The sequence below is a fragment of the Sorex araneus genome, chromosome 2 (genome assembly GCF_027595985.1).
Source record: "Sorex araneus isolate mSorAra2 chromosome 2, mSorAra2.pri, whole genome shotgun sequence".
NCBI lineage: Eukaryota > Metazoa > Chordata > Mammalia > Eulipotyphla > Soricidae > Sorex > Sorex araneus.
In genome coordinates, this window is record NC_073303.1 from 36,709,581 (window position 1) to 36,736,182 (window position 26,602).

General features: G+C 52.7%; 1 pseudogene; it reads left to right on the top strand.

Annotated features, from left to right (window-relative positions):
• The first annotated feature begins 3,127 nt into the window (after positions 1-3,127).
• LOC101553053 (popy Class I histocompatibility antigen, A-1 alpha chain-like) lies at positions 3,128-26,229 on the top strand (annotated as a pseudogene).
• Positions 26,230-26,602: the final 373 nt, after the last annotated feature.

Sequence of the window (26,602 nt, forward strand, 5' to 3'; positions counted from 1 at the left end):
TCACCGTGAGGGTACAGTTACAGATTTATACACTTTTGTGCTTATACTTCCCTCATACAAAGTTCGGGAACCCATCCCTTCACCAGTGCCCATTCTCCACCACCCGTAAACCCAGTGTCCCTCCCACCCTCCCCAATCCCATCTCCCCCCCACCCCACCCTGCCACTGTGGCAAGGCATTCCCTTCTGTTTTCTCTCTCTAATTAGGTGTTGTGGTTTGCAATAAAGGTGTTGAGTGGCCGCTGTGCTCAGTCTCTAGCCCTCATTCAGCCCGCAACTCCCTTCCCCCACATGGCCTTCGACTACAATGTAGTTGGTGATCCCTTCTCTGAGTTGACCTTTCCCCGGAACGTGAGGCCAGCCTCGAAGCCATGGAGTCAACCTCCTGGTACTTATTTCTACAGTTCTTGGGTGTTAGTCTCCCACTCTGTTATTCTATATACCATAGATGAGTGCAATCTTTCTATGTCTGTCTCTCTCTTTCTGACTCATTTCACTCAGCATGAAACTTTTCATGCCCATCCACTTAACTACAAAATTCTTGACCTCCTTTTTTCTAACAGCTGCATAGTATTCCATTGTATAGATGTACCAAAGTTTCCTCAACCAGTCATCCGTTCTGGGGCATTCGGGTTTTTTCCAGATTCTGTCAGCCCTACATTTTTGGATAAAGCTTATTATTTCCACATATGTGACTTAAATAACAGATTAAAGGCAAGAAAAATATGAAAATTCAGCTGGCATCTGATGAGACAGAGAAGACGCTTTGAATACATACAATGTAAAGGATTCACTCTTCCACAACACCATTGATGTTCTGAATTAGTTTTGTCCTTTTTCCTTCCTATTTTGGGGTGGGGACTTCCAAACAGTGCTCAGAAGGCCTCTGAGTGAACTCCAGGTTCTCCAGTGCCACACCTGTGGTGCTCTGAGGCCCGTGTGTGCCACACAGAACCAGCTGCTTGTGCCCCTTAGCCCCTGAAGCACTTTTTTTGAGGGGAGACTTTCTGCAAGCACCATGGTTTACAAAGTTGTTTGTTTTACAGTTGTTTCAGGAAGTCCATGTTCCAAAGCCAATTCCACCACCAGTGTGACCTTCCTTCACCAAAGTCCCCAGTTTCCCACCCAGCCCCTCAGCCAGCCTCGTAAGCAGACACAAAGAAATTTAGTTCAACACATGCTTGTTACAACACATGCTACAACATAAAATTAGTCCAGAATTAAATAATTTCATTACAGTGGCATTTCTAGCTGGGATGAACAAGGTGGCGCTTGAGTTCTAGCTCTCTGAGGTTGCACAGGTGACCTAGCTCTGATGGACACTGTGGTTTGCAATATCCTACACAATGTTTTGTCAAATCTGCTGTTTTCCTACTGGGCCGGGGTCAGGTGGCTCAAACTACTATGGAATTCGGTGTCGCTCCAGAAGCCGGAAGCATTTGGTGGCTTGGCAGCTTGATGAGGTTCAGGTGTGGAGCTGGGCCATTTCTATGCCTGAAACTTTGGGTGTGGGTGGGCGCTGTTGGCCCTGGGCAGGGGAGGGTGGCTGGGGTGTTCGGGGAATATGCCCAACCCCGTTCTGAGGAGGGCCCAGAGCCCAGCCCTGACTGGTCTACATGGAAGATTTAGAGCTTGGCATTTTTCTCAAGATTACACGAAGAACTGGGCCATTTCTCTGCTGAAAAAACAAAAACTGTTCGGGACTAGATAAATAAAGGAGATGGACAAGAGGTTCTTGTGGGATCACTTGGAACTTTATTGGAACTTTATGGGACCTTTATGGAACCTTTCAACCCAGAATACTTGCAATAGATGTGAAATATGGCCCTGGCAAGGGGGGAGGTTAGGGGTGGGCCCTTTATCTGCTCTGTCTCTACTTCCACTCCTTAAAGAATCTCCCCTTGAGAAAGCCCATTACAAAGATGTTCATCCCCATGACCTAAGGCCCTTGCATGTGTAAAAGTCTATCTTTATATTATATATAAATATTATATTATATATAATTCTTGGTATTTGCACAAAGAATGTTGTTCTGGTGATTATGGATCCTAAGTAATAAATTTGATTCACAGAGAAGAGTCAGGACTAGTCCACAGGCTGTGAGCCCCTCACTGCATGCTTTTTGCTCACATTTCTGTCTCTTTCTTAGTTCGCATGGCTCCATGGATCAGGCCTACTCAGCTTGTGCTGGTCCCTGACAAAAATCTAATATGGTTTTTCTTCAAAGGACTTTCTAGGGCTAGTGAGATAGTATAACAGGTAAGGAGCTTGCCTTGCACCTTGCCAGAAATAGGTTCTAATGTCTGCATCCCATATGTTCCCCTGAGCGCTGCCAGGAGTAATTCCTGAGTACAGAGACAGTGAGCATCACTGGGTGTGACCCCTTGCCCTCCCCCAAAGGACTTCCTGTTAGCATTAATCTGTTGCTGATATTATCCGAGTTGAAGCCATTTTCAGGCTTTAGCTGCAGGAGAGATATGACAGAAGGTAAGGTGCTTGCCTTGCATGTGGCCAACAGGGCTTTGAACCAGGGCTCCACATATGGTCCCATGACCCGGCCAAGAGTGATCCCTGAGCACAGAGCCAGGAGTTACTACTGAGCGCTGCCTGGTGTGGCCAAAAGCCAAAAAAAAAAAAAAAATCGTCACCACCAACAATAAAGGGTCTTTAACTCAAATTCCTAGCAGACAAACACTGACAGGCATAACCTGAACGCACAGACGCATCTCTGGGCTCCTCACCAACTTGTAAGATTGTAGCGAGATACTGAAATGAAAACCATGGAAAATCGATGAGTCAGTCTCAGCCCTGGACACGGGACACAGTGTGACAAAGATCAGGTGAGGGAACAGGTGAGAGGGCGAAGTCCCAGGTCCCAGGTGTGGTCCAGTGTCCCCAGGGTGGTGTTGGGGGCGGGAGATCAGGCCTGGGGATTCCTGGTCTCCTGAGTTTTACTTCTCCCTCCGCAACCTGTGTCAGCGCCTTCTGCCCGGATACTCCTGACTTGTCCCCAGTCCTCACTCCCATTGGGCATCGCTGTCTAGATCCGCCAATCAGCGTCCCAGACGCTCCCGGTGATAAACTGATGGGACTGGAGAGGGAGTGAGAACCCGCCTGCTTCCTCCAGTATGTGGGACGTGCGACCCTTCCTGCTGCTGCTCTCAGGGGCCCTGGCCCTGACCCAGACCCGGGCGGGTGAGTGCGGGGTCGGGAGGGGAGTTCGTTGCGGGGGGGAAGGGTGGGGACTGCCAGGCACTGATGTGCAGGACCCCCGAGAAGGAGTTTCTCCGGTTCCCTGCCCGGACGCCCCCAAATGTTCCTCCTTGTCCCCCCAACCTCCAACTCCCCCGCGCCCCTAAGTCTCGCCCTTCTCGGTCCCTCCCCCCTTCCCGTCTCCCGAGCCCCCTCCCTTTCCCTCACCCTGGCCCCGGGGCGCGGGGGTCGGGTCGGGCCGGATCTCACCCCTTCCCCTCCCCCAGGCCCCCACTCCCTGCGGTATTTCCACACCGCCGTGTCCCGGCCCGGCGGGGAGCCCCGCTTCATCGCCGTCGGCTACGTGGACGACACGCAGTTCGTGCGCTTCGACAGCGACTCGGCGAGTCAGAGGAAAGAGCCGCGGGCGCCGTGGGTGGAGCAGGAGGGACCCGAGTACTGGGAGCGGGAGACGCGGATCTCCAAGGAGTACGCACAGTATTACCGAGTGAACCTGAACACCCTGCGCGGCTACTACAACCAGAGCGAGGCGGGTGAGCGCGGCCGGCAGGGACGAGCCAACGCGGGGACGGGCCGGGTCGCCCCGAGGCGGGTCCGAGCGTCCCCGAGGCTGAGGGACCCGCCCCGGACCCTTGACCGGGAGGCGCCGCGGGGACCGGGCCCCGGTTTCGTTTTCGGTTCGGGGTTAATATGTGGGGGCGGGTCAGACTCTCACACCTACCAGAGGATGTACGGCTGCGACGTGGGGTCCGACGGGCGCCTCCTGCGCGGGTACTGGCAACACTCCTACGACGGCGCCGACTACATCGCCCTGAACGAGGACCTGCGCTCCTGGACGGCGGCGGCGGGCACGCAGGCTTGGAGAACCCAGCGCAAGTGGGAGCAGGCGGGCCAGGCTGAGCGCCACAGGAACTACCTGGAGGGCAGGTGCGTGCCGGGACTCCTCAGATACCTGGAGCACGGGAAGGACACGCTGCTGCGCGCAGGTACCGGGTCCCCGGTGTTGATGACCCCTGACCGCCCGGGGGAGGGGCGACTCCCCACAGGGGGGACATAGTGGGGTTCAGTGTCCGAACAGCGCCCCTTCTTCAGTCAGGAGAGGGACGGCCCCGCCTGGTTTCCATGTTCTGTACCACAGAGACCCGCCCTCCCCTCAGGCCACCCTGTGTTCTCAGGACCTTGAAGTTTCTCAGTGTAGGAGCGTGGGGGGAGGGGCGACCTTCTCAGAAATAACGAATATGGCTTCCCTGGGACCCGGCAGCCACCTCTGAACTCTCTCAGGTCTCAGCTCTGACTCCTTCTTCTCTCAGTCCCTCACCCTCCACCCAGGGCAGGACAGAGTCAGTGTCTCCTGAGAGACCCGAACCTCCTTCCCAAACCTTGTTCTAGAACTTTCCAAGGAATTAGGATTTTATCCAGTTTCTCCAGCCAAGCTTGTGTCTGGATTTTTACCTCCTATTCCAAACCAATTATCCTGTTCAACCTAATTGTGGACGTGACCCAAAGTGTGAATTTTCTCATTGTTCCTCCTCAGAAGCCCCCAGAAGCCACATCACCCACCACCCCTTCTCTGACCGGGAGGTCACCCTGAGGTGCTGGGCCCTGGGCTTCTACCCTGCCGACATCACCCTGACCTGGCAGCGTGATGGGGAGGACCTGACCCAGGACACAGAGCTGGTGGAGACCAGGCCTGCAGGGGATGGAACCTTCCAGAAGTGGGCAGCTGTGCTGGTGCCTTCTGGAGAGGAGCAGAGATACACATGCCGTGTGCAGCACCAGGGGCTGCCGGAGCCTGTCACCCTGAGATGGGGTGAGGAGGGGGACGGGGCACAGAGCCTGTTCTCAGGGAATCAATGTTGGCCCCTCTGGGGAACTGTGGAGGGTCAGGCTGGGGCTGGGAGTCAGACCCTCTCCTTCCTCCCTTCCCAGAGCCCCCTTCTCAGCCCACCATCCTCACTGTGGGCATCATTGTCGGCCTGGCTGTCCTCGGGGCTGTGGTCACTGGAGCTGTGGTGGCAGCTGTGATCAGCAGGAGGAAGCGCTCAGGTAAGATGGGGGTGGGTTGGGGGGAATCTGTCCAACAATCTGGCAGGTCTTGAATCTTGTCCCACTTTGGGGGTCTCACCCATATTAGCTCTCCTGCCTCATTTGCAAGAGCACCACCCGCCCCTGTGCTGTCGCTCACACTCCCCTGTTTGTGCCGCTCTCAGGTTTGCTCAAGAAAGACACTTTCACCCCCATAAGCTGGGGATGAACCTGGTTCCCAGGGTCCCAGGTCACAGGGACTGTCCCTGTGAGCACAGACCGCCAGGAGAGGCTGCTCGTCCTGGAGCGTCTCCGTCCTGCTTGTTTCCTGGTCCTGCCCTCAGTCTTCAGAGTTCTGAGGCTTCCCTGGGGTCCAAGCCTAGAGAGCTGCTCTGTGGGCTCAGGACCCAGTGCTCTCCCCAACCTTCCCTGGGCTGTTTCCTTCCCGCAGGTTAGAAAGGAGGACAGTACACTCAGGCTGCAAGTAAGTGTGGGCAGGGCTGGGGCCCTGGAATTTTGGAGACAGAGACCGGAGCCCATGGGAGCTCCCGCACCCCTAGTTCCTCCTCTAGTCCCACCCACTGGGGCTCTGACCTTGGCCTGTTTGTTCCTCCCCAGACAGCGACAGTTCCCAGGGCTCGGATGAGTCTCTCACAAAACCTAGAGGTGAGACTCGAGACTGGAGTGGGCGGGACTGGGCAGAGGGGACAGGACTGGGTTTGGGGGTTCTTTGAGTGGGATGCTGGGAGCTTGCTCAGGATGTCACCACTTCTGTCACTCACCTGGGTCTCTTCATTCATGCCCCGCTGGGTTTCCTCTCAACCCAAAGTTGTGACTCAAGAACTGCTGATTCTCCTTCTGCCCTGGGACCTGAATGTGTCTGTGTCCTGTCACACTCTGTGATGGGGGAGACTGACCCACCCCTGCCCACCGGGCCCTCCACACTGACCTGCGTTCTCTTCCCTGATGCTCTGGGCTGTGCCAGCAGAGACAGGACTCAGCCGTCTCCATCTGTGTTAGCTTCTTGTTTCCCTGAATAATGTTTCTCCCTTACTGAAATCAGCATCTGATTTGCATTTTTCTAATTCCTGTTTTGTGGGGTTGAGGGTTAATAAAGGAAATCCCTGAAATTTGAGAAGAAAACAATTAAAATCTTGAGACCTTCCATGTGTTTTCTGTTTTGATTTGAGTCTGTCCCACCTGTGACCAGAGAGGCTGTGAGGGAAAGGGAGGGGACAGAGGTGTGCCCAGTCTGTCTCTGTCTCAGTCATTGTGGGCTTTGATGAACCTCTAACTCCTTTGTTGCTTTGGGGGAGGGGGGCCCAATCCTGGTTCTGCACTCACGGGTCACTCCCGGCAGGCCCAGGGAACCGTATGGGATCAGATCCAGGTTGGCCACATGCAAGGTAAGAGCCTCCCCCTGTACTGCTCAAGGTCCATCTAACCCCTGTGTTTTTTCCTGAAATCCCAGTGTGATACTCTATTTAAAATATTTCTACATTCTATATCCCAGAGATTGTGTGACCCACGACAAACCCCAACACATGAGAACAATTTATCTTATTGTAAATTTTAACTTGAGTGTACACACTAGTGTCAATTGCCTCAAACTGCACGTGTTTCTCTTGGGCAGAGCCTCACCCATGAGTAAACTTTCTCCTGCACCTGGAGGCTGCATTTGTAGCCACCCAACATGTCTTACCTCACACCATTAATATTCCAAGAGTAGCATATTAGTGGCGTTTAAAGTAGAAGGCAACCAAACTTAGAGGGACATATATTTTTACAAATATATATATATATATACATATATATATACATATATATACACATATGGACTGGACTGGGCCTCTTCCGCCCAGATTTCCCATTTTCCAGTAGCTAGGTGGTCACACCCAGGAACTGCCCCCGGCGCAGTGTAATCCCACCAGCGGTCAACATCCAGAGAGTTAAACCAAACTCCCAGAAGAGAGCAATGCTGAGAGTCTCTTGCCCGAGCGCCTGGCTGTCTTTCCCGTGGCCCCTTGGAGGGGATTGGCTTTAGCTTCCCTCCCCGCTCCGAGCAGAGCTCCTGTGGTCGAAGAACCCCGGAGCCTAGCCACAGCCATGCTCAAGGTCCCTCTCCACACGTTCAGACGAGCCTCACGCATGAAGGTACTGGCAGAGGAACCCAGGTGTGTGGAACCCGGGGCTGAGACCTCCAAGCCTGCTCGGATCAGGACTGGGCCTCTTCTGCCCAGATTTCCCATTTTCTAGTAGCTAGGTGGTCACACCCATGTGCTGCCTCCGGCTCCGTGTAACCCCACCATCGGCCAACATCCAGAGACTATAAAACCAAGCTCCTGCAAGCGCATGGCTGCAAAGCGGCCATGTGACATCTTATAGCCTACTTCTCCCTCTGGAAGAACCTGGCAAGCTACCGAGAGTTTCCTGCCCTCATGGGAGAGTCTCACAAACTCCCCATGGTGTATTCATATGCCCAAACCAATAACATGATGGGTCTCATTCACCTGACCCTGAAAGAGCCTCCAATGCGATACAGTTGGGAAGGAGGAGAGAGACTTCTAAAATCTCAGGGCTAGGACAAATGGAGACATTACTGAGACCACTCGAGAAATTCGACGATCGATGGGATGATGATGATGATATATACATATATATATCCATATATAAATATTAGAGAAGTGCTTACTTAATGGCCCCTCAGTGCAATACAATAATCTAAACACACGTTCCTCCAAGGAAAGTTTCTTGGATCATTTTCAGCAGTTTATTCATAACAAATAATACAAAATGTATTATTTCGATTCTACTTTGAGGCAGGGGTTCGGGGCCGTATGGAAACATCTGAAACATGGTGGTAGGAAGGTGTTATGGTGGTAGGAAGGTGTTATGGTGGTAGGATTGGTGTTCTAATATTAAATGTAATAAATATTTTTATTTGTACTACTTTATAAAAATAAAATAAAATAAATTTTTTTAATTAAAAATAAATTTTGGGGCTGGAGTGATAGCACAGCAGGTAGGGCAGTTGCCTTGCACGCAGCCAACCCAGGTTCGATTCCCAGCATCCCATATAGGTCCCTGAGCACCACCAGGGGTAATACGTGAGTGCAGAGCCAGGAATAATCCCTGTGCATCGCTGGGTGTGACCCAAAAAGCAAAAAAAGAAAAAAGATAAATTAAACATAAATTTTAAAAAGCTGTGTTTGATGCAGTCAAAATGCCCTTCACTGCTCATGTATGGCCTGTGTTTATGAACTGCATGGTTTAGTTATTTTTATCTTATTAAGTTTATTTCCTCTCCTTCTCTTCATTGTTGTTCTTAGTGATGCTGTGATGTCCGGAGGCTGGGCACATGCCTGACTGGTGTGTGCACGTGTCTAGCTGTGACGCTCAACACGAGGTTGGTGGGACTTTCCTACGTGCTTACTGGGGGTAAGGCGAAATCCCAGTTGAGGCATAAATTATACTTGTGGTGTCACTGGAATCACTGTGATGCCCACCACATGCCCACCAGAGGCCACAGCTCCTGTTCCTGGTATCCTACTCAATATGCCTTAACCCTGACACCATTTGCTAGAGATAAAAGACTCCATCTATGAGACCCACTTTCAATTCGTAGCATCCCAATGGTTCCAGAGCACTGCCAGGAGTAATTCCTGTGAATGAGCCAGGAGTAACCCCTGTGCAACGCCAGATGTGACCCAAAAAGAAAATAAAAAAGGGAATACATGGTAATCTTTGCAAATTTTTCTCCTTTGATACTAAAATAACATAGGGCATATTTCACATTTTAAAAATATTTTCTCTTCAGGGGCTGGAGCAATAGCACAGCGGGTAGGGCGTTTGCCTTGCATGCGGCTGACCCGGGTTCGATTCCCAGCAACCCATATGGTCTCCTGAGCACCGCCAGGGGTGGTTCCTGAATGCAGAGCCAGGAATAACCCCTGTGCATCGCCAGGTGTGACCCAAAAATAAAAAAAAAATTTCTCTTCATTCAATAAAAATTTGTTCAATATATTATAAAAATTAATAATAGCATCTTTACGATCAAGAATGGCTAATAAAATAGTAAAGAATGATTTAATTGGGCTAAACATAAAAATTGTGTTCTAGTCAAGTCTTTTTTTTTTTATTGAATCATCATGAGAAAAGTTACAAAGCTTTAAGGTTTAAGTCTCAGTCATACAATGATCAAACACTCATCCCTTCACCAGTGCACGTGTTCCACCACCAAGAACACCAGTATACCTCCCTTCCCACCCCAACCCCCGCCTGTGTGGCTGATGATTTTCACTTTAATTCTCTTTACTTCGATTACATTCAATATTTCAGCAGAAAACTCGCTATTAATATTTGGATTTTCCCCCAACAATCAGACCTGCTGAAAAGGTATCATTTGATAATGTGTTTTCCATTGCTGAGAAGAAGAGCATATGAGGCTTTGGATTTCTGGTATTTTAGTAATTAAGTCCATCAAAAGAAGTTAAAGAAAGAACATTGAGGTAGCAAGGCATGTATTGTTTCCTTGTGTCTGCAAATCAGTGGATTTAGGGTTCTGGAAAGAGATACAGAACCAAAACTGTAACCAAAACCTTTCCTGGACTAAAAGCATCTGGGTTTGAGCCCAAAGACAAGCTGGGCAAGATTCTGGAATCTACATCCCAAAGACTAGGCTGGGCTAGCACCTGGAATATGCATGTCAAAGACCAGGCTGGGCTAGCACCTGAAATCTGGATGTCAAAGACAAGCCAGGTTTCTGTGAGAAAGGAAAACTAGCTATTTCAATAAACAAAGTATTTACTGAAGGCAGCTTAAAGGAAAAGATGTTTTGCTTCATCCAAGCCAGTCAGGACACATGAGAAATCTCACCCATTTTCATGGGCCCTATGTTCCTTTGTGAGGTGCAGTCTAAATGGGCTCATGGTGATGACTCAGTCCTGGCCCAACACTTATCACCTCTGGATAGATCAACAAGATTAAAACTCAGCAAGGAAACACTGGCTTTGAAGGAAAAAATAGAAGAGAGAGGGTCAATAGATGTGTACAGGGCTTTACATCCCCCCAAAACAAATACACATTCTTTTCCAGTGCACACAGAACATTTTACAAAATAGATCACTTTCTGGATCACAAAACATACCTTGAAAGAATCAGGAAGATAGAAATTGTATCAACTGTCTCCTCAGACCACAATGCACTGAAGATAGAAGTTAATCACACACAGACTGTGAGAACCAAATCACGCACCTGGAAATTAAACAACTCAATGTTGAACAATGAGTGGATCAGAGAGAAAATCAAGGAAGAAATCAAAAGATACCTGAAAACAAATGAAAATGAAGACACGAACTACCAGAACCTTGGGATGCAGCTAAAGCCATGTGCAGGGGAAAATTTATAGCTCTGCAAGCATTTCTTAGGAAGAAAGAAAGGGCCCTTATAGATAACTTCACAGCTAAAGATCTTAGAAAAGGACCAACAAAAGGAGCCCAAATCAGGCAGAAGGAAAGAAATAATGAAACTTAGAGCAGAAATGAAAACCCAAAAAACAATCCTAGAGATTAATGAAACCAAGGACTGGTTCTTTTTTTTTTCTTTTTGGATCACACCCCAGCGATGCTCAGGGGTTACTCCTGGCTTTGCACTCAGGAATTATTCCTGGTGGTGCTTGGGGGACCATATGGGATGCCGGGGATCGAACCCGGGTCGGCCGCATGCAAGGCAAATGCTGTACCCGCTGTGCTATCGCTCCGGCCCCTAAGGACTGGTTCTTTGAGAAAATAAACAAGATTGATAAACCATGAGCAAGACTCACAAAGAAAGAAAGAGAGAGAACCCTAATAAACATAATCAGAAATGAAAAGGGGGACATCACAATAGACACCAAAGAAATTCAAAGGATTATCAGAGACTACTTTGAAAGTCTGTATGCCATGAAATAGCAGAACCTAGAAGAAATGGACAAATTACTGGATTCCTATAATCTCCCAAGGCTGAACCAAGAAGATTTGGAATACTTGAAGAGACCTATTACTATCAAGGAAATTGAAACTGTAATCAAAAGTCTTCCCAAAAACATATGCCCAGTTCCAGATGGATTCACTAGCATATTCTTCCAAACATTTAAAGAGAACCAATTGCCAGTTTTTCTCAAGCTTAGCCAGGAAATTGAAGAAACAGAAGTTCTCCCAAACAGTTTCTATGAGGCACATATCTCCCTAATACCAATAGCAAACAGAGAGACCACAAAAAAAGAAAAATACAGACTGATATCCCTGACGAACATGGATGGGAAGATCCTCAACAAAATATTAGCAAATAGAATCCAACAACTCATCAAAAAGATAATAAACCACGACCAAGTGGGATTCATCCGGGGGATGCAAGGATGGTTTAACATTCTGAAATCAATCAACATAATCCATCATATCAACAAAAGAAAAGGTAACAACCATATGATCATATCAAAAGCTGCAGAGAAAGCATTTGACAAGATCCAGCACCCATTCATGATGAAAACGCTCATTTAAATGGGGATTGAAGGACCTTTCCTCAAGGTACTCAAAACTATCTACCACTTCTATTCAGTCTAGTACTGGAAGAACTTGCAATAGCAGTTAGGCAAGAAAAAGATATTAAGGGCATACAGATAGGAAAAGAAGAAATCAAGCTCTTAGTATTTGCAGATGATATGATACTATATTTAGAGAACCCTAAAGCCTCTACCAAGAAGCTCCTAGAAACAATAGACTTGTATAGTAAAGTCACATGCTATAAAACCAATACCCAAAAGCCCATGGCTTTCCTACACACAATAATGAGATACAAGAAAGTGACATGATAAAAGCAATCCCGTTCGTAAACATGCCTCTGGAAATCAAGTACCTCAGAATCAGCTTAACTAAGGAGGTAAAGGACCTGTACAAAGAAAACTACAAAATGCTACTTCACAAAATAATGAAAGAGGACATAAGTAAATGAAAACATATCCCCTGCTCATGGATTGGGAGAATTAATATTGTCAAAATGGCAATACTCCCAAAGCATTGTACAGATTCAATGTGATTCCTATAAGGATACCCATGAAATTCTTCAAAGAAATGGATCAAACACTCCTGAAATTCATATGGAAAAACAACCCCCCATGAATAGCTAAAGCAATCCTTGAGAAAAAGAAGATGGGAGGCATCAACTTCCCGACCTCAAGATCTATTACAAAGTGGTAATAATTAAATCACAGGGAATTGGAACAAAGGCAGAGCAGCAGACCTATGGAACAGGGTTCAATATCCTTACACACACCCTCAACATATGATCATCTAAACTTTGATAAGGGAGCAAGTAACGTGAAGTGGAATAATGATAACTTCTCTGACAAATGGTGCTGGCAAAACTGGACAGCTACATGCCAGAAAATGGGCTAAGGCTTCTACCTAACACCATGTACAAAGTCAGATCAAAATGAACTAAAACCCACAATAACAGACCAGAATCCATTAGGAACATTGAAGAAAACCCTCTACGACATTGAAGTTAAAGGTATCTTCAAAGATGACACGCCACTGACCTAGCAACTGGAAACAGAGATAAGCAAATGGGACTATCTTAAACTCTAAACCACCTTCTTAAGAGCATCAGCCCTTACAAGACAGCCAGGGGCCAGTGAGGTGCCTTAGCTCAAGGGGATGGGGAGCAGGCTGTGTGTGCTGCCAGCCCTGGCTCACCCAGACTGGAAGGTCCCCCAAGCACCCCTGGGAGCAGCCCCCAGACAGAGCCTGGAGTGACCCTGAACACAGCAGGGTGTAGTACCCCCAGCACCAAATGACCAGACACAGAGAAAGGGAGAGAGATCCCACACCAGCTCCACAGGAAACAAAGACCTGAGACATGGGGGGAAGGTCTGTGCATCCTTAGTGACCACAACTGTAGCCTCATGTCTATGGCTACTTTGTTGTGCTTTCCTCTGGTCTCTTCCATGTCCTCTCCTGCTGCCCCGTGTGGGTCTCTGAGCCCAGCAGAGTCCAGCCCTGCCCTCCCACAGGCCACTTCCCAGTCAGTTCATTCTCCACTTTCTGAGAACTGAGTCTCACTTCCTCCTCCCTGTGCCAACCAGTAAGCTCCTTCCCTATCCCCATACTCAGGTGGTGGGTTCATTTCACTTTATATTTACTTCTTTGGTTTGGGGGCTCACCTGGCTGTGCTCAAGGATGAGTCCAGTTAGTGCTCAGGTGACCATACAGAGTGTCAGGGATAAAGCCCTGGTGAGTAGTATGTGAGGTAAGTGCCTTACCCACTAGCCCCATAGCGCTTTTACTGTCTGGTCCCTATAGCGCTTTCCCCGGAATAAACAGGGTTTCAGGAGAGAACAGCCCCATCATCTCCCCACTCCCCACACCAGGCCCTGGATGTTCTTACCCCCAGTGAGGGGCAGGACAGCGATGGTCCTGCCCTGTCTAAATGCCCCTCTGCTTGCACAGGATTGAGGCCTGGAAAAGATGCTAAATAAGTCTAAATAAAGGCTTCCAAGATGCCCTAATGCCAGTCCCATGTCTTCCATCTGCTGTCACAAGTCTCTCACACTGGGTGCCCAGATGAAGCCCAGGGTTCACCCAAGGGAGCCTGGATCTCTGCTGACCATGTCCACCCTTTAATTCTCCCCAACACCAGCAGTTTTGAGTTCATATCTATTTTCCAAACTGATGTTTTATTTTTACCAAATGGAAAAAAATGTAGATTCAAAAGTCTAATACAAGGTTTGAGATCACAAATATTCCTGTACCCCATTTCCTGAGGCAACCAGTGTTTTCCTTTTAAGTGACTCTCTCATTGTTATCATAGCTGACTGTTCACAATTATCTGTCACAATTGTTAAAAATATCATTCCTATGTATTTATATAAAGTTTAATATTTTTCCATATACATCAAACCAAACAACAGATTAAAGGCAGGAGAACAAAACCCAGCCTCTCTCCGCACCCCCCTTTGGTCATCAGCCCCTGTGTCCAGCCCTTGCCACTGTGGCCAAGAAAACAGGAAGTGTCTGAGTCAGTCACTGTCCCCTGGGTGAGTTCTGGAGTCGGGGAAGGACATGGAGGAGAGGGTGTTGGCTGCCTTCCACTGGGGGGACCCCAAAGACCTGGTGGGCCAGGAAACGCCCCTCCCCCACATACTTGAGATTACAGGAGTTCCGGGAAGAGCCACAGGCCCAGATTTGGAGCCCTGGAGGCGGCCCGATCCCTGCTGGCTGCCGGGTTGGGCTTGTCCAGCAGCTCTGGAGCCCGTTTCCGTCTTAGAGTCTCCTGGAGGGGGCAGAGAGCTGATGCCAAGGGCTGGAGCACAGGCCCCTCCTGTGGGAGATTCGGGTTCGATCCCTGGCCCACTGTGGTCTCTCAGCATGGCCAGATGTGGCCGCCAAACCACAGCAGGAGAGACCAGTAGCATCTCCTGGAGAAGCTTTTCTTGTGTGGGGGGGGTGTGTGTGGCATGCCTGGCTCTGCGCTCAGGGATCACTCCTGGCAGAGTGCTCCCCGAGGTTCGTGCTCCCTTAGTGGTGGTGCTCACACTTGCACTTGTCAGGGGTTGCGCTCCTAGTTGAGGTGGCCTGTGTCATGCTCCCACATCTTCTTTTTTTTTTCCATTTAGAGTCACACCCGGCGATGCACAGGGGTTACTCCTGCCTCTGCACTCAGTAATTACTTCTGGCGGTGCTCAGGGGACCATACAAGATGCTGGGAATTGAACCCGGGTCAGCCGCGTGCAAGGCAAATGCCCTACCCTCTGTGCTATCGCTCCAGCCCCTCCCACATCTTCTTTCGCCCGTGCTCACTGGGGTCAGGCCTCTCTTTGTGGCCCTCGGTGCCCCTGGCAGTGTGGGATCTGACCCCAGCCCCTCCAGCGCTGTGTTCTGTGCGTGTGGGGCCCTCTGGGCTCGTGGCGCATGCTCACAGGCTGGCCTCTGCGTCCAGCTCGGGCTGGGCCTCCCCAGCCTTGAGGATTTGCCGTCTGACACTGCAGCTCCTGTTTGGGGGACCTTGCCGGTCCCCGGGAGGTGGAGGAGCGCCGGGTCTTCATTCAGTCGCATCTCTTTGGTCCTCAGCAGCTAGGAGGGGAGGGACACACGGACAGGGAAACTACCCATCCCCCAGTGCTTGGCCCCTGCTGGCCACCTGGGTGGGAGCGGGGGCAGCCTGGGTGTGGGGAGGCCAGCCCAGAGGCCAGGGCAGTGCGCAGCATCCCCCACCCCGCCAGGGGCGCCCCTGAGCACCACCCCTCCCAGTGGAGATGGTGCAGGTGGTTCACGGTGGTGGCCTGGGGAGACCTGCCTGCAGAGGGACAGCTGGACAGGCCGGGCAGAGGGAGTCAAGAAGCAGGAGGAGGGGCTGGAGCGACAGCACAGCGGGTAGGGTGTTTGCTTGCACGCGGCAGACCCGGATTCGATTCCCAGGATCCCATATGGTCCCCTGAGCACCGCCAGGAATAATTCCTGAGCGCAGAGCGTGCGGGAATGCTCAGAGCGCCTGCCGTGGAAACATGAGTCCAGAATTTCAGAGAACCGTTAAGACCCTCCTGCCCGCCCCGTCTCGCAGCCCCCCCGCTGCCCGCTGCCGGCCCTCCTGCTGCCCCCGCAGCCCCTTAGGTCCTGCCCTGCCTCGCCTCAGCCAGGCCTGTGTGAGCGGCACGGCGCGTGTGCGCCCCCTGGTGAGCATTCGGCGGCACCGCAGCGACCCCCGCAAGGTGCGCAGGCGAGCTGGGCCAGGGCGCAGCGCACTGGGGCAGGGACTGGAGGATGCAGGGTGCGAGGGTCCCAGCCCCTCCCCCCCCGCGGCAGCCCCGTTGCCGTGCACGCAGCCGTGCGCATCACAGCAGCAATGCAGGAAGGCGATCGGGGAGGGAATCTTAAACACAGTGTATAGGGACCGGCCTTTTCCACAGCCGACATCCCCTAGGGTCCCCTGGGCCCTATCAGGGGGAGAGGGGGCCAGAGCACAGAGTCTGGAGTCAGCCCTCAGCAGCGCCAAATGTGGCCCCCAAACAAAAACCAAGCAAACAAAAAGCCTGGGTTTGAATCCCAGTGACCCAAACCAAAGTGAACCCCCTTCCCCCAAACACACAAATACTGCAACATACTTGGCCCATCAATTCTACTTCCAGGAATATAGTCTACTGTGGGGGGGCGGGGGGCCAGTGGTGCCCAGGGATTACTCCTGGTTTTTTGCTCAGGGGTCACTCCTGGTGGGCTCGGGAGACCATATGGGGAGCCAGGGATCAAATCTGGGTCAGCCGTGTCCAAGGCAATGCTGTGACCCCTCAGGCTGCAGCTAACCCCGGTCTGCCTGACCAGGACTGAGGACCCAGATTTAAAGCAGCTCCTCAAAATCAGTAACTGTGGGGCCACTTGCTGTTTCCTCCCGTCCCTCCTACCCTCCCTTCATTTTGGGGCAACACCCGGCAGTGCTCAGGGATGTTTCCTGGCTCAGTGCTCAGGAGTGACCCCTAGTGGTACCATTTTCGTTGCTGGGGGCTCCAACCAGGGTGGTGGCCACCGTCCCTGCAAGTGAGGCCAGTGCCTAAACTCCTGTCCCTACTCTTTGCCCAGCTGCTGATTTCTGTCTTGACCTGTGCCCTGACCACTGCCTGCTGCCCGGGAGCAGTGACAGCTGCCGAGATGACCCCCAGGACACTGGACTTGGAACTGCACGGGATTCTCACGTGTTGCAAATTTTTGATTTTTTTAGTTTTGTCCCTGACTTCTCTGGTTTGAAGACCACACCCTGCTGGGGTGGGGGTTGCTGCTGAGAGTGCTGGGGTCCCTGTGGTGTGGGGTTGAACCTGGACCCAGCACACAGCCTGGCAGAGTCAGGCAACCCTGTGTGGTGCCGAACTGAACTCAGCGTGGCCACCTGCAAAGCAAGCGCCCTCACCGCTGTCCCATCCTCCTTGCAACGTGGCGGTGAGACACGCTGTCAATCAGGAAAGAGGGTCCGCCCCACAGCAGGGCCTGAGCCTGGGCCCCTCCAGCAGAGCCCTTTCCTCACGGATTTCCAGGCAGGAGTGGGTGGAAACGGGCTTCCTGAGCAGGGCCCGGGCACGCGCGGGGCTGCAGAGGAGGAGGTCTCGGGGGCTCTCAGGGTCGGGCCCCTCTCGGTGTGAGGCTGAAGTGGAGCCAGGACAGGCTCCTCCTTAAGGCCGAAACTCAGCAGGCCTGAGTCTCGGTTTCCCCATCAGAAAGTCCCGACTTCTCAGGAAATAGCATCACACTGGGCAGATAGTCCCACCCGTGGCAACAAAGTATCAGACCAGGGGGCACGGGCAGTGGTGCCCAGCCAAGTAGACTACAAATCCTGGAGTCTCGGGACAGAACTGGGACCAAAATTGGAAACATATTGCCAATTCCTGAAAAAATGCTGTTATGTAACCAAACTCTATATAAGCTGCTCAGAATTTGGAGTCAAGGTCCTTATTAAGACTCCACTCTGTTGGATAGGACTCGGACCTTAGCTCGAGCTGTGAAGATCAGGATCATGCTTCTTTAATTTGCCTCTTTTGTGAGAATCAGATTCTAGTTATACAAAGGTGATTGAATAATTGGGTAATTTAATAAGTAAGCTGTCTAGTCTATAAAGATACTCAATGTTGTGCATGCTGTCACCAGTCTGGCCAGAAAAGCAGGAGCCAGAGCTTTACCAAAGTGGGGGAACTTCAGCTTAAAGTATCAATTGCTTCCCCCAACCTGTAAATTGATTAAAGAACTGAGAATGGTGATCTGAATCAGTTCTAAGTATTCATTCTTAGTTAGTACATAACAGCTCTCAATTCTTGTTTCATCATGGGGTTGATAGCCCATTACAGAATGGGCTATCAACCTAAGCCAGAAAATCCTGCAGAAGAGGAAGAATAGGTATTGGAGCAAGGTTTCCAAAGGGATGCTGAAAATTACAGACCCCTAGACTAAGAAAGTGAAATATTGAAGAGATGAACAGGGCAGTAAGAAGTAAGTAACTCAGAACCGAGCCTCCTATGCCATTGATAATTGGTTCTTATACCCTGAGCGCTTGAGCATTTGTCATTTGTTCTTCCGCCTCCAAGATTTGGTCATTTCAAAGTAGCATTTCTTAGACTAACTGATGTGATTTTTCAAATTCATTGCCTGGGGCCCACTACAAACTAAGGCAGCCTGAGATTCCACCCCTTGTGCAGGCAGAGTCAGCGTCCCTATGTCAGCAGGAAGCAGTTCCAGAAGACAGACCGTCGACCATTTTCCCTTAAAGGATTAAAGGTGTTGGAATCTCTGGGGAAATGCGAGATAGATAGATAGATAGATAGATAGATAGATAGATAGATAGATAGATAGATAGATTAAGGAAGCCCGTCCCACCTTGAAAATCCCAACTGCCCTGTTGTGAGTGTGAACCCCATTAATGGAGGAATTCTGCTCCCTTTGGAATTCTTTTGGGTCAACTGCCACTATTCCAACTTAGCCTTGAAATGGAAGTGTAGGCCAAAATGTATGATCTCTCTCTTTTCCAGTTATTACTAGCCTTTACAGGTATCAAGGCCCAGCTCCATGCGTGGCTCGGATCACACTGCCAGAGTGAACTTCTCATCTGTATGCATTGAGACATCTGGTTTGAATCAGGTGATAAAAACTGCCACCCGAGAACCTCAGTGGAGAGGTCTTCACACTGTGATCCTGAACACACCAACTGCTTTGAAGGAGGATGGAATCAAAAAGCTGCCTCCCCTCTTGGAATCAGAATGACATCGACTAGTGGCATGTCCAGACAACGGGAGACGACCCCCTCAAGATAAGACTGATGAAAGTGACTTAAAGGAACCATGGGAAGGGCATGGGTAATTCTCTGATTCTGTATGCTCGTAGTGAAAGCTGTAGAGCGAGCTCCTTGCCTGCCCCAGTTTTGGCACTAGGTAGTTTTTGATATTGAGGCATGTAAAATTAACCTTGGTCTTTGCCAGCTATGACCTATGCCGGGATGTGTGTTTGATCAGGGATCTATTGAGCCTATTATAACTAGAACTATACAGTGGCCTCCCAGCATCTATACTACAGGTTAGCTAGAAGAACCCCTATACCTGGCCTTAATAATACTTGGCTTGCTTGTATGTAACCCCTTCCTTGTTCCCCTCCTACCTTGCCAATTCCAGTACTCCTGAACTGTGTTTAATGGTAAAGATTATCCTACAGGTATCTTGTAATAGAAAGGAAACTGGGAAAGTCAACTTGTTTACCCTGATCCCATCCCACCTGGGACCCCAGTACCCCTGCTTTTTGTTTCTGAGCACGGACCCCTTGCAACCAGAACAAGGTAGTAGTATTTGTTAGGGATCTCGTTAATGCATTCCAACTGCTGGTTCTGAGACAGCAATACCAACCTCTAACCCCGGCAGTGCCCAGGGACGGGTATCCTTCAGTCCAGAGGCTGGGCATAGAGAAAGATTCCTCAATATGTAGCAGGAAAAGGGAGGAATGTGAGGATCTGGCCCAGGACAGACCACAGGAATCTATTTAGCTTTCTTAAGACTCTTATTACAGGAGCCTGCATTCTAGAATAACTTGTCTATTTGTCCCTGAGCCAGGAATTCAGATACAGGCACCCTGGGTCGCAAGAACGGTGGTGGTCAGACCAGATAACCAGACCCATATCACACGACCCATATCACAAGACCCAGGACTGCCCCCAGAACCGGGACATTCCTGAATATTGGTGTGAATACTGATCTCTAAAATCACAGGCTAAGGAGTGATGTCCTTTTAAATGGATTGGTTAAGAAAGTTTGCAATATTACAAATCTATTGGCTATGAAATGTGCAGGCTCTGCTCTAATGGCCGGGGAAGGCCTATATAAGATCTCCTTTGGAGAAGCTCGGGGTCTTTTGCCCAACCTGCTGGACCCGGCGTGTCAGCGTAGGTGGCTGGACCCTGGCTAGCCAGTCTTACAATAAACCTGCTTGCTCTTTGCAGTCTCTGGAGTCTTTTTGTCATTATAGGGAGATTTCGATCCGAGCCCTAACAGAGCTAGCAATAAAGGGGCCTTGCATTCGCATCCTCACGTCTGATCTGGTCAATGTGTGAGCGAAACTCCCTTCCCGGGACAGAACAGCAGAATCCTTTCTGTACTCGGTAGCTTCCAGGTTGTCAGGTGTCTCGGCCTGGCTGGGGATATCTGTCTGATGTGACTGTTTGCACCTTTTGGTGGCCTGTATCTGTGACTCACGGTGTTGGCAGGAACACACTCTGTGCTCTGTGTCAGGGGTTACAAGGAAAAACCTCATCAAAGACAGCAACTGATGGAGCACGAGAAGGGAGTCTTAGGACAGAGGACAGCCATCCCGCCCTGCTCTAAGACAGAGATTTGCAGGGGACTGGAGAGAGAGCACAGTGGGCAGGGCACTTGCTTCGCACGTGGCTGACCCAAGTTTGATTCCCGGCACTCCACAGGGTCCCCTGAGCACCGCCAGAAGTGAATCTGAGTGGCCGAGAGCCAGGAGTCAGCCCTGGGCACCGCCAGGTGTGGCCCCGAAATACAAAAAAGTCAGCAGAGAAGAGTGCCTGTGTCTGCTCGGGGTCTTCTCCCCTGAGGAACAGCCTCCCACTCACCACAGTCACACAGCGACTGACCATCTCCTGCCGGGCACCCAGGCCGACTCATGGCCAAGCCTGGACTCTGGTTCAGAGCGATTTTAGGGTTTATGGGTTGATCAGTAGGGCCAGGGCCTGGAACTCTAGGGGTCATCCTTAGCTGTGAAATGAAGAATTTGATGCAGAGGGTCTTTGAATCCCCTCAGCTGTTAAAATGAACTGTCTGAGCCCACAGGGATGAGACCCTGGTTCTCCTTTCGGCCTCTGGAAGCCTAGTGGAGATTCAAGGTTGGAGCAGTTCCAAGTGGGGCCAGAGGAGGGTGCTGCACCACCTGACCGGGCACAGGAAACATCCACTTCAAAGGACAGTAGTCCAGCAGGGCCCCCCGGGAGGCCAACCCTTTCCTCTCTAGAAGCAAACAAGCTCAGGGAGGGCAAGTGAAGGTCGAACAGCTAGTGGGTGATGGGCTCCCAGAAGTGGCTCTCCTGGCCCTGCACCCAGTGCCCTCTGGGGGTCACTGACATGCCGTCTGCCCAGCCTTCCTGACACACTGCACTGACTTCCACCCTCAGACTGGCAGGACCTCACAGTGCTCGGGCAAGGGATGTGACTCAAGATCCTTTTGGTTATCAAGAGCCATGACCCAGGCGATGGACATTGGTATGGGTGGTGGACAGTGGGGACAGTGGTCTGGGTGGTGGACAGTGGTCTGGGTAGTGGACGGTGTTTTGGGTGGTGAACGGTGCTGTGGATGGTGGTCTAGGTGGTAGACAGTGGTTTGGGCATTGGACAGTGGTCTGGACAATGGACGGTGGCCTGGATGGTGGACGGTGATCTGGATGGTGGACAGTGGTCTGAGCGTAGGGCAGTGGTCTGGGCAGTGGACAGTGGTCTGGGCGGTGGACGGTGGTCTGTGTGTGGTCTGGTGACAATAGAAGCAGAAGACTCCACTGGCTGGGCTCTCCTCTGCTTCTGACTATCCCCCCATAAAAGAACTGTGCAGGACTGTGCAGGGCTGGAACCACAGGGAGGGCCTGGCTGTGCCCTCCACCAACCCATGTTTGATCCCCAGCATCCCCCAGGGTCCCTAGAACACCACCAGGAGTGACCCTTGAGTGCAGAGCCAAGAGTGACACCTGAGCACAGCGGGTGTGGCCCCCAAACAAGCAAAACTTTCTAAAGCACTGTGCAGGGGGGTTTACTCAGACCACTGTGCCGCTGAGTGTGGGCCAGCATCAAACACGTCCTCTGCGTGCCTAAAAAGAGAGCTTGGGCATCCGGGATGCGAGTGTTACGTGTGGCCGGGAAGCAGCCCCTAGCCCCACTGAGTCTGGGTGTCGTCTCGAGGTGGGGGGAGGGGGCCTCTCTCATGGAGGGAGACTCAGCGAATATGAGAAGGGCACAGAACTAGTGTCCTGGCTGAGCCCGATACTGAAATCTGTTTCACGGGAGGCAGGAAACATTCTGGGGTGAGGAAACGCACATCAGGAGATGCGGTGGGAAGGACCCTGGCCCTGCCTGCCAGGTGGGGGTCGCTGCTCAGACTTGTCGCTTGCACGGTCTCCCCACTAAGGGTGAGACTGCGGTCAGAGTACTCACTGTAACACCCGCCTGTGGCCATTTGAATCCTAATTCTCTGACTCGCCCTTTCTCACAACCCCTTTAGTTTGGTATTTCCCAAGGCATGTGACTGAGCTACCCCTAGGGGGTGCTCGTGTGCCGCGGAGCATCCCAGTGGCCAGACGCTTCCCAGGAGGTCTGCAGGGCCCCAGCACCCAGGCTTGGAGAGTACTTGCAACCCCTCCCCATCATTCACCCCCAGTTTCAGAGTGGAACCCCGCTAATCCGAAGTCTCCGAAGCCAGGGCATGCCCAAGTGATGTGGATTCTGAGAGGCCTCTCAGCTTCCCCTTAGTATCAGAAGCAGGAAAGACAGTGCCAACCCTGTCACTCTGTGGTGGGCGCCAGAGTCCCAGCTCAGGGGCGCTACCCAGGAATCACGACACCCCCAAACAGGGCTGGCACCTGGAAGAAAGGTTGAGGGGCGGGCTGGAGAGATGGCACAGTGGGAAGGGCGTTTGCCTAACATGCGGCCAACCGGGGTTGGATCCCAGCACCCCACATTGTCCCCGGGCACTGCCAGGAGTCATCCGGGAGAACTGCTGGGTGTGGCCCCAAAGCCAACAGAGCCCCCTGACCTCTCCCCAAAGTGGGTGTCCACAGGACGAGCAGGATTGGGCCCCTGGGGAAGCTGGTCTCATCTCCTGCTCCCAGCAAAGTGCTCCGAGTGCTGTGAGGGACAGAGGGCAACATTTGGCCCATGGCAGGCATGCCTGGCCCAGGCTCTGCTCTGCAGGAGAGGGTCTGCGGGGGGCGTTCGCTCCCCAAGGGGTCCCCTGCCCTGTGTGGCCGTGGCCCCAGCTACTGCTAACCGTTTACTGTCACATTCCAGCTAGTCCTGTAATCCCATGGATGGACGAACCACAGAGGCATTCGTGTCATGTTCGTGCACATGGTATCACAACCCCAGTGTCCTATGCAGCATGCAGACCCCTGGGGAGTACTGAGGAGCCCCTCCCCATTTGAACCTGTGCTGATGAGCGTTGGGTCATGCCCAGCTTTCCAAACACTGGCTCTCAGTCTGAATGTGTTTCCAGGGCAACAGACATGACAGATGTAAAGGATGCCCGGCTCTGAAGGGTACAGCCAGAGTACTGCTATACAACAGACAAACGACAAAGCTTACACCGTCTCATGCACTGCCTTGATGCTTTCATAACCTGAAATTGCTCCCCTACACCATGGCCAGGCCCAGCGGTGCTCAGGCCTGACTCCTGGCTCGGTGTCAAAGGATCCCTCCTGGCAGGGCTCAGGGGACCCCTGGGGTGCTGGGGGTTGTACCTGAGTCTGCCGTGTAGGCCAGCGCCCTCCCCGCCGCACTACTCCTCAGACCCTTTCTGCTCATCTTTTGCCCCAAGATGGAGGGGCAGGAGCCGCTGCCAGCTCTCAGCTTGAGATCTCTGCAGTGCAGGGAACTGGCCCATCCTGGGGGCACCTGCCCCTTCTTGGCAGGGCTGGGGGTCTCCCGGCCTGCTTTCCTGAGGGGCTCCAGTGGGTGGGGTGCCAGGCCACACCAGACAGACATGGAGAGCCTGTACTACAGGGGGCCTGGGGCATTCTTGGGGCAGCGGGGCCTTGGCAAGGACAGAGGTGTCCCCCCTCATTCTGAAGTGGACAGGAGGTTCCTGTGCCCTGGACAAGCGAGGACCCCGGTGGCCCCCTGGCATTCTGACCCTGAGGTGTGGCCCAAGGCACAGAGGGGAAGGGGAGAGGCAGCGAGAGATGCCAGCCCGGAAATGTGCGCGGCCGCCAGTGGGCACTGCGGAGCGGGCGGGCGAGTTTCCTGTGGCCCTGCACGGCCTGGTGACCTCACCCCTTAGGCATCCTGGGACAGTCCCCCAGCCACGAGGCCATCCCATTGTCCCGGGAATGGCACCCGGGTGGCAGTGCCAGCCTGTCGGCGTCCAACAGTGCCACCCACTACCACTGTCCACCGAGCACCCACACTCTGTGGGCTCCGTGCCAGGCCCCAGCTTCCCGAGAGACTCTCGAACAGTGCTCAGCGCTGGGGCAGGTCCCTATGCACATTCTCCTGGGGTGCTGAGCCCATAAAACAGGAAGAACCCCAGGGGCACATCACCCCCAGGCCCCCAGTTCTGCCCCTGTGATCACCCAGTCCCCATGGACCCCCACCTCGCTCCCGTGATGCCGGCGTGTCAGGATTCAGACCCAGGACGAGGCCGCTCAGGGCTGGGGAGAGGGCGGTCGAGCCAGGTCCAGGTCCCACACCCCACCAGGAGGGTCCCCTGAGCAAGGCCGGGTATACCCCCAACAGAGCAAAAGAAAAGAATCCGATTTTAACTCTGTGCATCAGCAGTGTGCCGAGGCGTGAGGACGGGAAGAAAGTCTGAGTCAGGGGTCTCCGTGACCCCGCGCAGCCAGGTCCCCTCTCCTCCCTGTCCCCCTGCTGTCCCCCAGCCTCGTGTGAACCCCGGAGTCCCGGATGCGAGGGAAGCGGCCGGGCGGAAGGCAGGCGCGCTTCCAGCGTGGGGCTGCGGCATGTTTACTCAGCGAGGCTGACAGACAGACAGACAGACAGACAGACAGACAGACAGACCGGCCCACAGGCTTGGCGGCAAACACGCTTCGGCCCCTGAGGACAGAAGGGGCTGGCCAAGGCAGGCCAGGGGAGAGTCGAATGTAAAGTGTTTCCTCCCGCCGGGAGGCCCAGACTTTTGTCTCCAGCCCGTGGGCAGTTCCTCCAGTGATTCATAATCAGCGGGAACTTATAAATAAACCCACCTTGGCCTCGCGCCGCAGCCCGGGCGGGGGGAGGGGGGCTGCTCGGGCACTCCGGGAGGCTCTGCGCAGGCTCGGGGGGCCTGGGGCGTGGGCGCCCCTGGGGAGGGGAGGGCTGCTCCTCCAGGAGTATCTGGGACCAGAAGGCAGAGCGCCTGGTCTTCCATCTGCTACTCTGAGTGCACAGGCCACAAAGTGGTGGCGGGTGGTGAGGGGATGCTCTTGGCTCTGTGCTCTGGAAGCACTCCTGGGGGGCTCAGGGACCACATGGGTTCTGGGGATGGAACCTGGATTGGCTGCTGCAAGGCTCACACCCTCCCTGCTGTACTACCGCTCCAGCCCCCAAAACTCTCTCTCTCTCTCTCTCTCCCTCTCTCTCTCTCTCTCTCTCTCTCTCTCTCTCTCTCTCTCTCTCTCTCTCTCTCTCTCTCTCTCTCTCTCTCTCTCTCTCTCTCTCTCTGTGTGACTATATAAAATTTCAAGTCTATGACCAAGTTGCAGAGCAGAGCAGAGAACACCTGGCAACCCACCACTCACGGCCCCTCCCCTTCCCGCGGCCCCCCCCACCATGCTCTCACTCATGCTTTTGGGGTATCCAGCGTCACACCCCGCACTTCCTATGCCTAGGAGGCCTCCCGAGTGCATTTCCCGGAAGAGCCCTCCGTGCTCATGCGCCACTTAGCCACATGTATCTCGGGCTGCCTAGACCCTCCTCTTCCTCAGCACAAGGTGCCCGGAGGCCCCCTCGCCACAGTGGACACCCCTGCCCGACATGGAATGGGGCACAGCCCCCTCCTCCCGCAAGGCTACACACACCAGCCATGCGTGCGCTCCCCATATTGCTCCGTGCGGGCACCTGGGGAGGGGGGCTTCAAGGCAGCTCCTACTGGGCGCCCCCCCCCCCCCCCCCCCCGACAGGCTGGTTCCCTGCCTGGACGCTTCCTCCTGCTCCGGGAGCCGCCAGGTCCCTGGGGAGCTGCAATTCCGGAACGGACCGCCAGGTGGCACCACGCAGACCGCGCCCTGAGAATCGTTTCCAGCACCAGCCCCGTGAGGTGACCAGTGGGCTTTCCGGCCCAAATGTGAGGATTGAGGGGAATCACCCTCTCTGAGCACGTCACCCTCTGTTTGCGGCTGGGGAAACTGAGTCCAGCCGGCCCATGTGCTCGGCGGGGAGGCCTCAACATTTTGAGGTCTCAGCCTCTTCATTTGGGTCCTCGGACACCTGGGGCGTTGGCTGGACTTGGCGCGGTGGCCATTGTGTGTTGTGTGTGTCCTGCGCCCAGATCTGTCCCTTCTGGCACTCTGCCTCGGGCCGGGCACACACAGTCACGGCCAATCACAGGGGCCTGGGCACGTGGGCCTGGTTCCCACAGCAATTTAACGCTGAGCACCAACAG